Source organism: Humulus lupulus, chromosome 5 (genome assembly GCF_963169125.1).
Source record: "Humulus lupulus chromosome 5, drHumLupu1.1, whole genome shotgun sequence".
NCBI lineage: Eukaryota > Viridiplantae > Streptophyta > Magnoliopsida > Rosales > Cannabaceae > Humulus > Humulus lupulus.
This window is the reverse complement of record NC_084797.1, coordinates 174149507-174167199: the sequence shown is the minus strand read 5'-3', so window position 1 is coordinate 174167199 and position 17693 is coordinate 174149507.

Sequence of the window (17693 nt, the reverse complement as noted above, 5' to 3'; positions counted from 1 at the left end):
ACTAGTATTCGCTCACTTGGGGGGGGGGGGGGGGGTCATATTCATTCATAACAAAAACAAAATAGGAGGCTAAATGCTCTTAGTTTGGACCGTACAAATGGATGGAAATGGAAACCTAACTCCTAACGAAAGGACGCAAGGACGTAAGGCTAACGCCTAGTCCCAACTCGGACCGACAAGGTCTAGGGGGTACAAACCCGAAAGGACGCAAGGCTAACGCCTAGTCCCAACCCGGTCCAACAGGGCCCAAGAAATACAAACACAACTCTTAACGAAAGGACGCAAGGACGCAAGGCTAACGCCTAGTCCCAACCCGGACCGACAAGGTCTGGGGGGTACAAACCCAAAAGGACACAAGGCCAATGCCTAGTCCCAACCCGGACAGACGCGGTCCGGGGAGTACGAACTGGATGGGATGCAAGGCACAAAAACCAGTCCCATCATGGACAAAAAATGGTCTAGAAGGTTCATACCCAAATGGGATGCAAGGCACAAAGCCAAGTCCCATCCCGTACTTGAATGGCCAACTAGTCCCTGATGGCCCAGGGCGTTGGAACCTGAACACCAAAATCAAGACAAAAAAACTTGGTAGCAATTGCTAACTCCCTAGCGACCCAGGTCATTGGAGCCTGAGAAGCATGATTAAAGCAAGTTAAAAGAAAAAAGTTAATTGAAATCTAGTCCTACAATGGTCCCGGCCGTTGGAACCAGGACCAGATACGCGACTCTTTCATACAATGAGAAAGCTTCTGTCGAAAATTAGATATATATATAAATTGTCTTGGATGCACCCGCGTCCATAAAAGTGTTACAAAAAGAAATAAAAAAGGAGCAAGAACAACACAAAGTGAAAGACTCGGGCTTAGGCCTCCCCATGTCCTGATGCCTCCGGGTTGGCCCCGCCTGCCTCTTCCTCGTCCAAGGGTTTCGCGTCAGCTTTCTCATTGACCTCAAACTCGGCTCTTTTCGCGGAGGGGTAGGGGTAAAGCAGGAGGTTCATTGTCTTGTCCTAGAGCCAGGCCATATAGATGGCTTCGTCGAAGGTAGCCTCCAGCAAGGCGTCCGCTTGATCTTTCCCTTGACAGGCCTCCCCATGCATCTTCACCTCCAGCTGAAGCAGATCATCTAATGTCTGGAGCCGAGTCTCAAGAGCGGTGATCTTCTCTCGGTCCTGGTGAGACTGGGCTTCGCCTGCTTCTAGAAGAGCCTTAGACAACGCCTCCGAGCCCCGAACACGAAGAAGCTCCGCCTCCAGACTAGCCCCCAGTTTTTTATACTTGGCTTCTTTCAAGGATGAAGTCTCTTCAATCTGGAACCGGGCCCGAGCAGCCTCTTCGCAGTCCACTATGGCCTAAGCCACCTCCTTGGCCAGGTCTTCTTTAGCAGCTTCCTGCTGGTTCATAGCCGCCTCTAGCTCCAGCTGGCCCGTCTCCAGTTTCATCGCCATCTCAGCCACCAAGTCGGCATTTCGATGGCCCACTAAAGCGTCCTAGAATAAATTGAAGTTAAAAAGAATATGTACAACTAAAAATACGAAAAGCAAAAGGAGATGTAAACGGATAACTTACAGCGTTGCCCTGGTGACGGATAGCCTGAGAGATGAATAGAGCATCCTGGTTGGCCATGGTGGCGTACTGTTTCAGCTCGAGGTTGGACATAGTAGCCCCACCCTACTCTATCAAGTCCACGGTGAACGGAGCTGTGTCCTGCCCCAATTTGGGATGAAACCCAATCTCAACAGCAAGCCAATCCATGATCTATTGGGAAACACTAAAGGTTGTCGGACGCTCGGAGAACTCGACCTCCCTCTTTCTCCGACCGTTTTCCCATGTCGGGACACCATCTTGGACTGCTCCTCCCGGAAGATCATCTCTCCCTCTTCAGGTAGAGCTAGATTGATGGGAAGCACATGTGCTTTCGGAAGTTCTCGGGTGGCAAATTGACTTTCCCCAGAAGAATCCTCGGCCAAGGAAGAGTCTTTGGTCTTGGCCCTCATCGCCCCCTTCGCGGACTCTCCCGCAACCTAGTCCGCGGCTCTCTTCTCAGATCCCCGACTCACCAGAGGTTCCTGCTCCTAATCGATTACCGGAGGACAGACAGGGAGAGGTGGGACAGTTTTGGCGTGAACTGTCGTAGAGGGGAACATGATCGGGGCCTCCCCGATCAGGTCCGGCTCCAGCACCAAACCCCCGAGAATCGCATCCAAAACCTTTTGCTTGGGCACGCCGTTGGCAGCTTTCTTAGCCGATGCCCTTGCCTTGGCAGCCTGGGCCTCAAGGGATTGCTTCATCTTATCCACCGGGTTAGACATATCGGATTCTTCTAAATTGGATAAACAGAAAGAAAGTTAGCAAAGTATACAAGTCAGGATAAACAAAAGTAAAAACTAAGCTAAAAGTCCTCCGGGACGAACCCTTATCTAGAACTCGGACTCGATTCAATTCTCCTAAAGCAAAGGAATGAATTCGATCTCCAGGTCCACAGTGATGGGGGATGAAGGTCTCATTTCTCCATCGGCCCCGAACAGGGGGGCTCGATAAACTAGTCTATCCCTAACTAAGTCCCCAAAATGGGGAGCAAAGGTGAATTGCCTCGCCCTGATACACTAGCCCCGTGAGCCCCCGTGTTCGGTTGAGCCTCGTCAAAAAGGGCTTCCAGCTCCTCGGAGGTGGCCCTCTCCTTTTGTTGATCCTATTCCCTCTTCCTTTTTGCCACGTCTGCCAAGGCTGCGTCTTCCACGGCCTTGATATGTTTGAGGGCCAGTTCCTCCCTCAAGGTTGGATCTTTCTCGCATTGTATCCCCCGCAGGCTAAGGGCCACGATCGTCTGGTTGGCCGCCAGCATCTCGACCACTCGAAGGTTGTCGGTGTTAACGTAGCCCTCTACGTCCAGGTCCTCTGCACTTAGTGTGGTGTAGAACTTCCTCTGGTCAAGGATCGACTGGGTGAAGGGAGTTTGGGCATAGGGCCCTGTCATCCAGGGCGGTAAGTTGAAAGTGGGTAATAAAAAATTGAAAAACTGAATTAAACTACGAAACGGGAAGCTACTCACCCACTCACTGGAAGTCCAACGTCAGCGTGGGGTTCTTATCCAAGAGAAACCTGGATGTCATGAACCAATAGTGTCTGACATCTGGGGGTTGCTTCCATGAACTGGTGGGGGCAGCGTAATTACCACGAGGCTTCAATCTGTAAAAGCCGTCCAGGGTCTAGTCCTTGACATTAAGCTGCGGCTCCAGCTTATAGAAGTACAACACCTCAGCAGGGGTTGGCTCCAGGATTTCCTTTGCCACGCAGAAAATGCGCCATCCCGCAAGCAGTCGGTAAGCTTAAGGCAAGACCTGGAGCGGTGCAATCCCCACGAACTTGAGGAATCACGCGAAGTAGTCGTGAAGTGGGAGAGTGGCTCCTGCGCTGATGTGGCCCACTCTCCAGGCCCCAAATTCGCCCATGGAGGTGTGTGCTTTTTCTTCTTTTCTGGCTAGGCGGTTATAGAATAGTCCAGGAGTCGATTCCACGTCCAAATGTTTCTCCAGGGCGTACAACATCTGATAGTTCCGAAATAGGTTCTTCACCCCATCCATCTCCCATCTTTTTCCACTGGGAGCCTTACGTCCTAACAAAGTGATATGGGCTGCTTGAACATGTTCCTCTGGATGGAGGGTGACACCGTAATTCATAGCTGATGATCTGAGAGTAAAAGCAAACAACCAAGTAGTTAGCACCAAAACCCAAAAAGGTTTGTTAAGGTATGGGGGCTCTCCTTCGAACTTCTTGGAAGAGTCCCCTCCGGATCAGATCCGGGATCACCAAGGATCCGCAAAACCCTGATCGGGAACACACAGGAAGGGTTCTTGCTATAAAGTTTTCCTAAGCCAACCTATTACCGCTTGTCCAGGAACAGCCCGAACCTGAGGGCATCCGGGACACCCCAGACAAATTTTTTCTCTCTCCTAATCTAATGCACCCAGAGCTGCCCTAAACGGAGGCACAGGCTCTAGAAACCTTATAGAAATAAAAGATACATAACGATATGATAAATGCGAGGAAACAAAAGCAAAAAGTTAGGAAAGCTTACTAGAAACGGTTGGTCGTGAAGAATGGCATATTTCCAGCGACAGTGACGGCATAATCACAGTCTTGAACAAGTGAAGGCGACACAAAAGTTCGTCTAGTGGGCAAGCCGAGGTCATCTTTTCAGGCAAGGGTGCAGAGATCAAACATGTTGGGAATAAACGACGGCGAAGGCGAAGTAGCTGACGATGAATGTCGTTGGTGAGCTCCGACATAAAAGGTCCCCTGTGCGAGTTCGTTATGAGAGTGTAAAGCTTTTAAATGAAAATCTAAGGGAATTTATAAGAACCGAAAGGTTGCTTTTGATCTAACGATTCGGTGTGATCCCACCCATCGGACGGTCCTGGATCGTGCAGGGACATTAATTTGCCTACTCGACTACGGGTTCACGGTTACCTAAAGGTGCGATCCACACCGCCCCGATCCAACGGCCCATGGGAAGAGCATCTCAAGGGTCATCCCATCAAATGATCCTTTTTAACGCAAAGATATTAAAAAGGTCGTTCATGCGAATGGGACGCTTCCGAATTTGTGCTGGTGTATGACTGCCAACACGGTAAACAATAGAACGTTTTCTGACCCATCAAATTCGAGTGCCATCGGCGTGCCAATTACAAGAGGACACGTATGCACATCATGATGAAGCTGAAAGAACAAGAGGCATCTAAACGGCCCTGAAGTGAATGAATCAGGGCTCTCGTAAACAAACCCGTATCCTAATAAATGAACCGAGCTTCTAGGATTCGATCAAGCCCGCTAATACAGGCGCTCACTACACAAGCTTTCGGTAAGCAATTCCCCATGGCAGCAGACCTGTCGCCTTGGAAATGAATCGAGATGCATAGAACTGATCCGCGAAGGCAACAAACCTCCACTGCGCAAGCACAGATGGAGGCTGGGGGGTTAATTGTTATCCTCGTTTCTCCCCAAGTGTATGGATCCACATTCTGAGTTTGTGGGCCGCATTACAGGGACATAAAGCCCAGATTTTTCCCAGTAGACAAAGACGAAACGAACTCTGGTGGCCCATGTCTCGGTAAGGCCCAAAGGGTATCCCGGAATAGAATCCAGGACCATCGCATTGGCATGTTGCATACTCCTGGACCGCGTCCTCCGATGCCTCCCAGGATGCAATGAAGAGGTCGTGATTCCCAAGTCCGAGATTAGACTAGGATGGCTGTGGATGAACCTGGAACCTGGTAAACGAACCACGACCCTGGTAAACGAAGAGGGATGTTGGTAAACGGACCTGGACCCGGTGGCCAGGTTGGGCGTGATAAAGTGTCCCCTTTACCGACATCACCCCAAGAAGTGTGGAGCTATGTCCCCATAGTTAACCTGTAGAAGAGGTTACATTGGGAATGTATGTCGTCAGTTTAGAACTGTACTGCCTTTACTCTAATAGATCCTGTCCCCTGAATCTCCCTCGAAGCCCACGACAGCCAGATTGAAGCAGCATTCCGTCGTTAGTCTTATAGTGTGGTTACGCTTGGGCTGGTCCAATGGGCCTTAGTTAGTGCATTTTATATATTACAATCCTTTGTATTAAGCCTCCTTGAGATAGCAAATAATATTTATACCCATATTGGGCCCGGATTAGTCCGGCACAAGCCCAGTGCACTCACTTGCCTATAAATATGAATAGTGGTGCACTGGGGAAAATGATCGAATTCTTCTCTAAAAGGCATACACTCTGCTCAAATTCAGAGAGTTCATTACTTAAGCTCCTAAAAAGCTATAATACAATTGACTCTTGGACTAAGTCTCTTTAACGCCCCAACCACGTAAAACACTTTGTCCGATAATCTTTATTTATTACTTTCTAAGCTCTCTTATCTTTGATAAGTCTAGTTTTCGAAAAACTCGTTAATTACTACCCATAGATTTGTACTAACAATTATGATGATGTGGCAACATAGTGACTTGGTATAGCAAGTTACCAACAGGTAAATATTTTTTTTTCTACTTTAATTTTATATTTAGTTTTTTTTTTTGCCATAATTAATGTTGTTTCTAACTAATGCGAGACACTAGCTATATTTAGAAATTGACATGCATTTTAAAAATGAAAAGTTTACAATATTATATTTTCATAATAAATACACGCTTTTCATCAGGTAACCCTTCCAAAATTTTGAAAAAATCATAATTTATTCTTAGAAATATTAATTAACAACTATAAATATGGACCATTGATATTAATCTAATGGTTAATATGAAAGTAACTATCCATGGGCAGTAACCATTAAGAGTGCACCCATATGTATATATATGATAGATTATTTCAATAATAATAAATAATAAAATGAAATTAATATTTTCCAATTGGTTTAAAATGCTCATCAAATTCAAATTAAATTTCAAAGTATAAATGTACATTATTTAAAAAAAAAATACTATGTTACCATATTAATAGGTTCTATATCTCTCTCTCTATATATATATATATATAAATGTGTAGATAAGAGAAATTCTTGATTTTAACAAATTTTTTTATTAATTTTAACGGAATATTCTAAATATTTGACGTAATATACTTTTGAAACAAATAAAAAATAAATATTTATTAATAATATTAATATGAATTCAAATATTATAAAATATCATTATTATAACTAGATAATTATTAAATATATTAATATAAATTTAAATGTTATAAAATATCACTATTATAATAATATATAATACAAAACTAGATATTTATTAATTATATTAATATAAATTCAAATACTATAAATATTATTATAATAATATATAATCCTCCTAATTTTTTTATAAACTTTGCTGGAATAAATCATTTGTAATTATATTAATATAAATTAAAATATTATAAAACATCATTATTATTATTATAATGTTTAATACAAAACTAGATATTTAATAATTATATTAATATAAATTTATAAAATATTATTATAATAATATAATATGTTACACCCAAATTTAGAGATTAAATAATTAGTCTCGAAATATAGGATCGTAAAGAGTAGGCTCGAAAATAACAAGTGTTAGCAGTACACTTGTATAATTTAACATACGATTACAGATCTATTATCGGAATTCGAGCATGAGTTGCAGGCTCGAAGAGACCAACCTTCTCCGAGGAATGAGTTCGACCGAATTAGTGAATGAGGAGGGGGTAACAACTGGAATGATGAACTCGAAGTTTGGCTAGTCTCGAAAGCGTGCAAACACAATGTTCGAGCTCAGTGATGCGTTTACAACACGAAAAAGCTGTTAATAAATCCATATTTCTTAGAGATTCGCTAAAACGTATATTGTATTCCTATTTTCATGGGATATTACTTAATTAACACATTTAATTTGTATTATTAATACATATATTTATTTTTAAACATTTGATTGTAAATTCCCTGAATTGGGGGGAAGATATTCCTACAACCAGGTCTATAAATGGCCCGGAATAGGTCATTTGTACTGACGCATAAATTTGTATTGAGAAGAGGCTCCGCCAAACTGCTTTCATCCGAAGCTTTGATAGAGTGTTCATAATAACAGTGACTAGTGCACGTAGGCAGATTTTAACTCCTGAACCACGTTAAAATCCTCTGATTTCTTCTATTTTTTCTAAATCAGTTCTTATAACTCTACATAATTAAGTTGATGAAAAATGGCGTCAACATAATACATAACAAATAAATTATAAATAGATTATATATAAGTATTATATGTGTACAAATAGTATGATCATGTAACTAAATAAAAAATTAAAATAACATTTATCTTCTATGAAGAATAAACAAGTTTCTTCTTCAATCATTGAGGTGTGATTTTAATAATATTATGAATATTTTGTACCTTAAATATGGCAGTTTGTGATCTAAAAATTTATCATATTATTTTTTTTAAAAAGAAAAATCATAAACAATGTTTTGGTATTTTTTTTAATATGTTTATGACATTTTTTATATATAATATTGTTTATTTATTTAAAATTTATATGACAATCAGAAGAACTTAATACAAATAATTAGTAATTTTTTTAAATAAAACTAAGCAAGTGTGCATTGCACGTTGCTTGCACCTAATATTTCTTCTATATTAAAAGGGTGTAGATAGCAGAAACTCTTGGTTTTAACGATTTTTTTTTGCTAACTCTAACAGAATATTACAAATATTTAATGGAATATACCTTTAAAAGTTATTAAAAATAGATATTTATTAATTATATTAATATAAATTCAAATATTATGAAATATCATTACTATAATAATGTACAATGCATAATCTTAATTTTTATTACAAATTTTATTTATTTATATTTATAAAGAAAACATGTAACTACATAAGAAATTAGAATAACATTTATCTTCGATCGAGAATAAACAAGCTTCTCTAATTATAAATATCTTATTTGAATAATATCATAAATATTTTATACATTAAATAGTGTCGTTTATGATCTAAAATGTTATCATTTTTAAAAAAAAAAACCATAAAAATCATTTAGGTTTAATTTTTCTTTTAATATGTTAATGTCATTCTTATATATATATATAAAGAAGACTTCTTAATGGTTACAACCCATAGATGGGTACTAACAATTATGATGATGTGGCAACATAGTGACTTGGTATAGCAAGTTACCAACACGTAAATATTTTTTTTTCTACATTAATTTTGAATTTTCATATATAATGCTTAAATAAGATTTTTTTTTACTTCTTTAATTTAATAAATATGTGACCGCCATGTAATCAGGTAGAATTTCCAAAATTTTTAAAAAATCAAAATTTATTTTTAGAAATATTAATTGACAACTATAAATATGGATCATTGAGCTTAATCTAATGGTTAATATTAAAGTAATCATCCATAAGGCGTAACCATTAAGAGTGCCTCCATATATATTTATTTATATATATATAAATAACATTTTTGCCCTCTGAACTATGACCACTATATGATCGTGTCCCCCGAATAATTTGCGATATTAGAAATTTCCCCCGAACTTTACACGTTACTAAAATATGAGACTTCTATTAGATTTCGTCCTAGATGGCTAACAAAATGATGATGTGGAATTTTGCGTGTTGATGTGGCATTGTCATGTGTAGTATCATTAGAAATTTTGCCCAGTTAACTTTCACCACCACCAAATTGTGCTCTTTTTATTAAAACTAATTCAATTTTTTTTAAGAAAATCTATTTTTTTTTTCTTAAAAATAATAATGAAATCCTTACAATAATTGAAAAAAATAATTTTAAAATAAGCAATATTTAAAGTTTCAAATTAATTAAATAAATTAAACATATTCAAAAATTAAAAATCTAATTAATAACAAATAATTTTTTTTACTTTTGTTTTTCTTTTACAATATAAAATAAATATATCTTAAAATAAAAATTAAAAATAAATCCTCAAACAATTTTTTTCCCCTTCGTCCTTCTCCTTTTAAATTAATTTTTTTTATTTGTTTAAGTCCTTCATCCTCCTCTTTAATAAAATTTTGTTATTTGTTTTAGTTTTTATTTTAAATTTTCATTCTAAAATAAAATTATTTTATATTGTACAAGAAAAGAAAATGAAAAAGTGACAAAGAGTTATTTTTTATTAATTAGATTTTTACGTTTTTAAAGATTTAATTAATATCTTGATTAAAAAAAATTAGATTATTTTAATAAAAATGGCTCAATTTGGTAGTGGTCAATGTTTGGGGGCTAAAATTACTAATTATTCTACACATGGCACTACCACGTCAACAGACAAAATATCACATCATCAATCTGTTAGCCACCTAGGGTTAAATATAACAGAAGTATCATATTTCAGTAACGTGTATAGTTCGGGGGGTATTTTAAACATTGCGAATCATACAGAGGGCACAATCATATAATGGTCATAGTTTGGGGTAAAAATGATATTTATTCTATACATAATATTATTTATTTATTTAAGATTTATATGACAATCATAAAAACTTAATAAATAAATTAAATAAATTTTTAAAATAAAACTAAGCAAATGTGCATATTTTTAAATTATATGTATTGTTATAATATTTAATACTGTTTACCCTAAAAAATACTTACATGCTGACGTGGCAAGATTAGTGTGCACGTGGGTTGCACGTGATTATTTAGTGAGTACATCCAGGTTGCCCAGCAACCAGAAGAGAAGTTTCTCGATGGATTTAAGAAAGATGTTGAACAATACAGTAGAAATGTGCTGACATATGCGACCAGGTCTGGTCGTTGTAACGAAGCCAGAGTTCAAATACAGTTATTAGATAGATATTTCTAAGATATTTGTCCCTATTTTTTTTTTAATAAGTTATGTTATTATTGAAACAAAATGTAGGCATGGCCCCATATGTATGTCCTTGAGTCTATAAATAGGACTCAAGGGAATTGAAAGGGAAGCAATAATTTGTATTCAGAGTGAATTAGTGTTTTCTATACACATACTTTTGTATCCTTTTTTGGAGCTTGTGAAACTCAGTAAACCCTAGTTTGCTGATCGCAAGTTTCATAATACATCAATAAAAACACTAAGTGGAAGTAGGATATTACCAATATCTAGGGTCAAACCACTATATTTCCTAGTGTCGTTTAGTTCTTGCATTCAGCTTACAAATCTTTATCGTTTTGGTGACTCCATGTCGTTGGCTAAATCATTACTCAACATTTTGGTGCTTTCATTGAGAGGTGAACTCAAGACCTTCAAGAAAATCAATGGCAAAAACAACTAGGAAAGCGGGGCAAACTTCTGGAAATATGCCAAATCAACCTCCTCCACAAGATGTAGCAGAGGATGAGCCACATGTAGAACTGGAAGAGGAGGAGATGGGTGCTAAAACCTTGCGAACAACTTTGATTGTATTGGAAGAGGAAGTAGCTAATCAAGAGAATTTGGCTGATAGAGGATGCCATTGTGGCTTTAGAAGTGGTCATTCAACTAGCACAAAGACAACTTGCACGTGCCTCCCAACCGGATTAGCCACCCAGCACTCACCCTCAACAAAATCCACAATCAGAGCATCCCCACAATCCACCACAACCAAGGAACCCTCAAGGACCAGAGCATCATCTTGTTGCTCAACAAGAGGGACCAGTCCACAATCCTGAGCAACAACAACCCTCTCGAGCTGGTTGAGATAACGCTCAGCAGCAAAGGTAGAATAGGGTTGGGCAGCATCCCAAAAGCCCTAGACACCAGACGGTTGGGGAGCGAAACCCTCCTAGCAGGGGACAACATCCCTCAGGAGGCAAAAGATAGGTGGATTCAGGCTCTGCGGTCAGAGGCCCCCACGACATAGTTATGTTAGAGGACCTATCGACCAACGTAGGCCTCCCCATGTTTATCGAGACATACCAGCAGAGAGAGAGAGGGAAACAATGCAAACAACAGGTCGCACACTCATAGGTCACAATTTAGAGATGGCCATGATTATAATGAGGAGGACTCTAGCAGGAGGAATGCTGGTCAATAGCAGGAAGAGAGGGGCGAACATCAAAACCCTCCACTAATGGAGAATCGACCAATAAGCCAAAATGCTAGGGGGCAGCCTAAACAGCCCAATGTCTTTGACCGACTAGGTGAAAGCGAGCAAAGGCATAGAGATGAAGAACTGAACGATGTACTCAATAATCGAAGGGAAAGACATGACGAGTATCCCCCCCCCCCCCAACTCCAGTCGCTCCAGCAATATCAGATGATGTACAGACCTAAAGAGATGCCTTGAATTACGTCGTGCAACAACTGGTTGGGAACAGAGCGTCCCATATAGAATTTGATCGAAGAAAGGGAACTCCATTTGTTCACAGAATTGTTGTGGAAAAGACTCCAAGAAAATTCAAGGTGCCACAGAAGGGGAAGATCTTGTGTCTCATGTGAACAGGTTTGAGAAACAGATGGACATCCAAAAGGTGTCAGATGATGCTCTGTGTAGGATCTTTCTTGCCACTTTATCTAAATTTGCTCATGAGTGGTATTTCAAGTTCCCTCCAGCCAGTATAGTGTCATGGGAGATGTTCGTAAATGAGTTTTACAGACAGTTCTATACTGGTCGAATACACTCAGCATAGGCCAATCAACTAGTCGAGATTCGATAGAAGGAGGGAGAAACCCTAAAAGGGTATATCCAGCGATTCATGCGAGCAGCTGCTCAGGCCAAAACTATTGGAGACGAGGGAAAGATGATGGTGCTCACTACTGGAGTATGACGCCATTCTCCCCTCTGAGTAGTTTGCAAAAGAATGGATTCACGAGCACTCAGGAATTTTTGGATCGAGCAGACATATATATCAAGCTAGAGGAGGCTATCGCCAATGAAGGAAAGTCTCCTATGGATGACCAGGGCAAGAAAGAAGACCCCACCAAAGCTGCCAATGGGTCTGGCAAACCCAACGACAGCGACAAAAGTAATGGAAAAAATAGGGGGAAAACGGCGAACAACGAACCAGAAACATCTGATAGCAAGCGCCCCAAACATAATAGGTACGAACCAAGGTTCACCAATTACATTTCCCTGGTCGATAGCCGAGTTGAATTATATCAGGCCAGTCACACCACCGTTCCCTTTAGGCGGCCAACCCCGATTAGAAAAGATATCTCCAAAAGGGACACGACCAAGTTTTGTCATGTTCACAACGACTATGGCCATGACTCCAATGAGTGTAACCAGCTCAAGGACGAGATTGAGTTCCTTATACGACAAGGACATCTAAGGAGGTATGTACGAGTAGGTGGAGGTTCTTAGTAGGAGGCTCAAGGAGGCAATGAGCAGGCACCTATACCCCAACACTCACCTCCTCTACAGCTAGCTCTGGTCGCTGGTACATTGTTGACCATCTGCGGAGGACCACATATAGTTGATGATAGTGGTAAGGCAAGAGAGAGATATGCCAGACCCCTAGGTCAAGATCAGGACATCGAAATGCTAAATGTTGAGGAGCGAACTCCCAAAAAAGCTCGAACAGAGGAAGAATCAATAACTTTCTCCGAGCTAGACATTCAGCACGTTCGATTTCCCCACTGAGATCCTCTGGTCATGGATGTTCAGATCACCAACATGATGGTAAAACAGGTGTTGGTATATACAGGAAGCTCAGTCAATATTTTGTATAAATCTTCACTGAAAAGAATGAAATTATCAATGCAAGATTTAGGGCCATGCAACCAAACCATCTACGATTTTTCTGGTGAAGGACTCGCACCAATAGGGTCGATCAGACTCCCAGTCACAGCAGGAGCTGCACCTGCGAATAGGACATTACTCGCTACTTTCAAAGTAATTGATTGTCCATTTGCATATAATGTTGTGATTGGAAGACTCATACTCGTTGATCTACGAGCCGTAACTTTGGTCTGGCATTTGGCCATGAAGTTTCCAATCGACGCAGGAGATGGGTGTGTGTTGGGAAACTAGCGAGAAGCCAGAGAATGCTACAATTCCTCAATCACAAAAGCAAGAAGGGGTGGATCGAGAAGTGGAGCTGATAAAAGGTTGCAGGAGGTAAATGAAACACAAGCCTAATAGGTGAACAAGTCACCAAATAGGGTGTTGCCCAAAGTGAGGATAGGGACTTAGATCCTCGCTTTGGGGATTTTGAAGAAAACATAGGACCCATGGAGGACCTCGAGGAGGTCCAGCTAGAAGAGAAAGATCCGACAAGGGTTGTAAAAGTCGGTAAAAACTTAGAGACAACAACGAAAAATGAATAGGTGGAGTTTTTGAAGAAACACCTGGAGGTCTTTGCCTGGTCACATAAAGATATGATTACGATAGACCCAACGATGATCAGCCATGTCTTGAATGTAGACAAAAACTATCCACATGTACAACAAAAAAGAAGGTTGCTCGACAAAGATAGATTCAAATCTCTAAAAGAAGAGGTCGAGAGGCTAAAGGAAAATGGATTCATCAGGGTAGCGTTTTATCCATCTTGGGTCTCTAATCCCGTACTGGTTCCCAAGCCAAATGGTAAGTGGAGGACGTGCGTGGATTTCATAGACTTAATAAAGCCTGCTCGAAGGATTGTTTCCCACTTCCAAGAATCAACCAGCTGGTCGATGCTACTTCAGGACATGAAATTTTATCATTCATGGATGCATACTCCGGATCCAATCAAATTAGTATGCATCCACCTGCTGAAGATCACACTAGCTTTCGAACAGATACGAGACTTTACTCCTATAAAGTAATGCCTTTCGGTTTGAAAAACACTGTTGTGACTTACCAGCGACTAGTCAACCATATGTTCAAAGAACTGATCGGCAATAACATGGAAGTCTACGTCGACGATATGCTGGTCAAGTCAAGAAAGGCTAAAGAACACATCAAGGACCTACAATAATGCTTCAACATCTTGAACGAATATCAGATGAAGCTAAATCCTCTAAAGTGTTCCTTTGGTGTTGGGTCAATGAAATTTTTGGGATTCATAGTAAACTCATGAGGAATTGAAGCTAATCCCAAAAAAATTCAACCACTAATCGAGATGTAGTCTCCTACCAAAGTTAAAGATGTTCAAAGCCTAACTGGAAGAATTGTGGCCCTAAGTAGATTCATATCTATGTCAACAAACAAGTGTGTCCCATTTTTTAATCTACTCAGAGGCAACAAAAAATTTGAATGGACAGAGGAGTGTGAGCATGCTCAACTTCGAGTTGCAGCTTACCAACAAAAGGTCGCTCAATATTTTAACTCTCAAGTACGTGAAAGAAAGTTTGACGTGGGAGATTTGGTACTTAGAAGAGTTTTTCTCAACACTCGCGACCAGAATGTTGGAGTACTCGGCCCGAATTGGGAAGGTCCATATCAAATTGAAGAAATCCTTCAACCAGGCATATATAAACTTGCTCGCTTAAGTGGAGATCTCGTTCCTCGCTATTGGAATGGAGAACACCTGTGCAATTATTAACAATAAACAATTCTTTTTAAAGAATTGGCTTGTATTAATTTACTTTTTACAAGTTTGGGAATAAGGGCTGGTCAGTTAATGATTGGTCGTTTATACAAACACGATTTTGTCCATTCTATTATGAAAAATAAGAGGAACTATGCGCAGCCAATAATTCTTGCAAATTATTGTATTTATTAAAAGTATTTGCTCATTACGCGTGTTGTTTTGCTATATTATAATTAATTATTTATAAAGTACGCGAGTAGTAATGTTCGAGCAGGTATTGGTCATGGCAAGTGACAGAGAACCTTGAGCTCCTCAATCACTTGGGGGGCATATGAGATACTAAGCGAGCGAAGCATATCAATAGACATATGCAAACACACGAGGAAAATAAGGGAAAGCATATTACGACACTTAGAGTATTTTTCAAAAAATTTAGTTACTTTTGTGAAATCTTAATAAAGTGTTATACTAAGTTCGGTCATACGAGCAAATGTTATAATAGCAACGAAAATATTTTATAATATCACAATGAAATGTCTTTACATCGCGAGAAATTGATAATTAAAATAATTAAAAGGAAAAAGTTGCCTTAGGCAGTTGTTTGAATGTGTTTAATTACATGAATAAAAAAGTTACTGTGCAGCTGGAGGAGGGTCTTGCTGAGAATGTTGGTCGACTGATGTTCCAGCGTCTTCTTCAATACCATCAATGCTTGTCGCCAGGGAGATTTCAGGAGAATCCAAGGAATTTTGGGCATTCCTTTCCTCTTCTTGGCGAGCAGCGAACTTCACGAGTTCAGCTTGTCTCATTTGCTCGGGAAGATAGTCGAAATTTGCCTCTGGTTTGTTCTTCCAAAACAAGTAGAAGTAGTCACTACAAGAAAAAATACTTTCAATAAGACTGAAAAAGTATTATCAAATATATACCATAACACGTTTTGATGCATTAAGGAAAGCGGTGTTATAGTAGGTCGGAGCACTTTGCATAACACTTTTCCATAGTTAGACATGTGTTATGGTATAGCCTACGATAACACTTTTGCTATGTTATTTTAATAGTTAGATAAGTATTTCATTATGCTATTTATAAATATATTATACAACACTTTTTTGTACTTATAAAGTAGTGTTATGATACACTTTATAATAACACACTTTCTGCATTATAGAAAATAGTTTGCAGAACATAATTTTATGCTTATAAACCAGTGTTATTGTAAAAGGTACAATTACACATTTTTTGTATTATTCTAATATTTGGATAAGCTTAAATTATTATTATATAAACTTATACATTAGAATTATTTTTTATTGCTTTAATTCAAACCTGCTTCATTTAATATACTTAAGACACCCTTAACATTGTACAAATATATTTTTGAGTACCAATTATGTGGTTCATAACACATATAACCACATAATTGTGTCAAAATACATTCAAGATTATCTAAAAGACAATCCAAAAGTCTTAAGATATTCAAGACTGCCTAATTAACATAAACAAAACATTCTCACAATAGTCAACAAAATAGTCTTAAACAGTTGCATATTCAAAAGTAAAGGTAGGAATTCATGATCTTTCAAATGTCAGCACACCAAAGCCTTCCAAATAAGATTTTATTTTGCACTTCACTTGTTGAATCTAGTAAATAAAACATAAAAGAAAAACTAATGAGGTCATGAAATATCATATCATTCATCTAAAATAGTCAATAATATCATGACGCATAACCAGATTTACAATAATTGAGTTTGAATAATAAACAAGTTATTATATTACACACATTACTACAACTATCTATACTCAAGTGACCTTAGAACTTTAATTAAATGGTGCATAATATTAATTCAAGTGATCATGGACGCAGGCACCAACACTTCCAAAAAACATCAAAGCATAGTATACTCTATCAGCACCACTAAACAAGCCAAATAGTGAAACAATGCTGCTGCCGCTACTAGTTTTATTTCTCTTTTAGAGCCATGTTAATAACGATTCTTTAGAAAACTGAACTAACAATTTATTTATTTATATATATATAAACTGAAACTCTAAGCGTAGAAGACTTACCTTCCAAAGATCTGAAGCCTAAACTGTTCGGGGACTGATGAGGAGAAGCCAAGAGGTGTGAGTGCATGATTGTGTGTCTCAGGAAACTAACTTTAGTGAGCTGTCTATGGAGTGGCGAGGAGAAACATCAATTTCAGAACAGAGGGACAATAAGGCTTTGGGGTGCTGAAGAGGGAAAGGGGAAAATAAAAAATAAGGTGTCACCATAAATCTATGCTTGTGAGATATATATTATAATGAAACAAAAATGATAAAAAAGAGTTGGAGTGTATACGCAAAGATTTGGGACAAAACTAACAGATCCAGGTATGTCCAGCTTGCACTGAATTATGCTGTCAATTGTTCTGGCTGTGTACCATTTTTTTTGAAATAAATTGTTTGATTCTAAAGGCCTTAACAAATGCTTCATATTTTTGCTCCAAAGAAAGGCAATCTCATTACCTGCAGATTGAAAATTTGATCATTAAATTATTAGCAAAGCATGAAGTAAATTGTTATATTAGAAGCAAAACTTATATGAACAAAATGGACCAACTAGAGCTAATAACTAATTAACAGCGAACAACAGACAGTGATATTTAGAACAATGATATCCAACTGTGATAATGCATGAAGAATAACTTATGTGCAAACTATATCCCCCACCAACCTTGTATGAAAATTCATTATCAATCA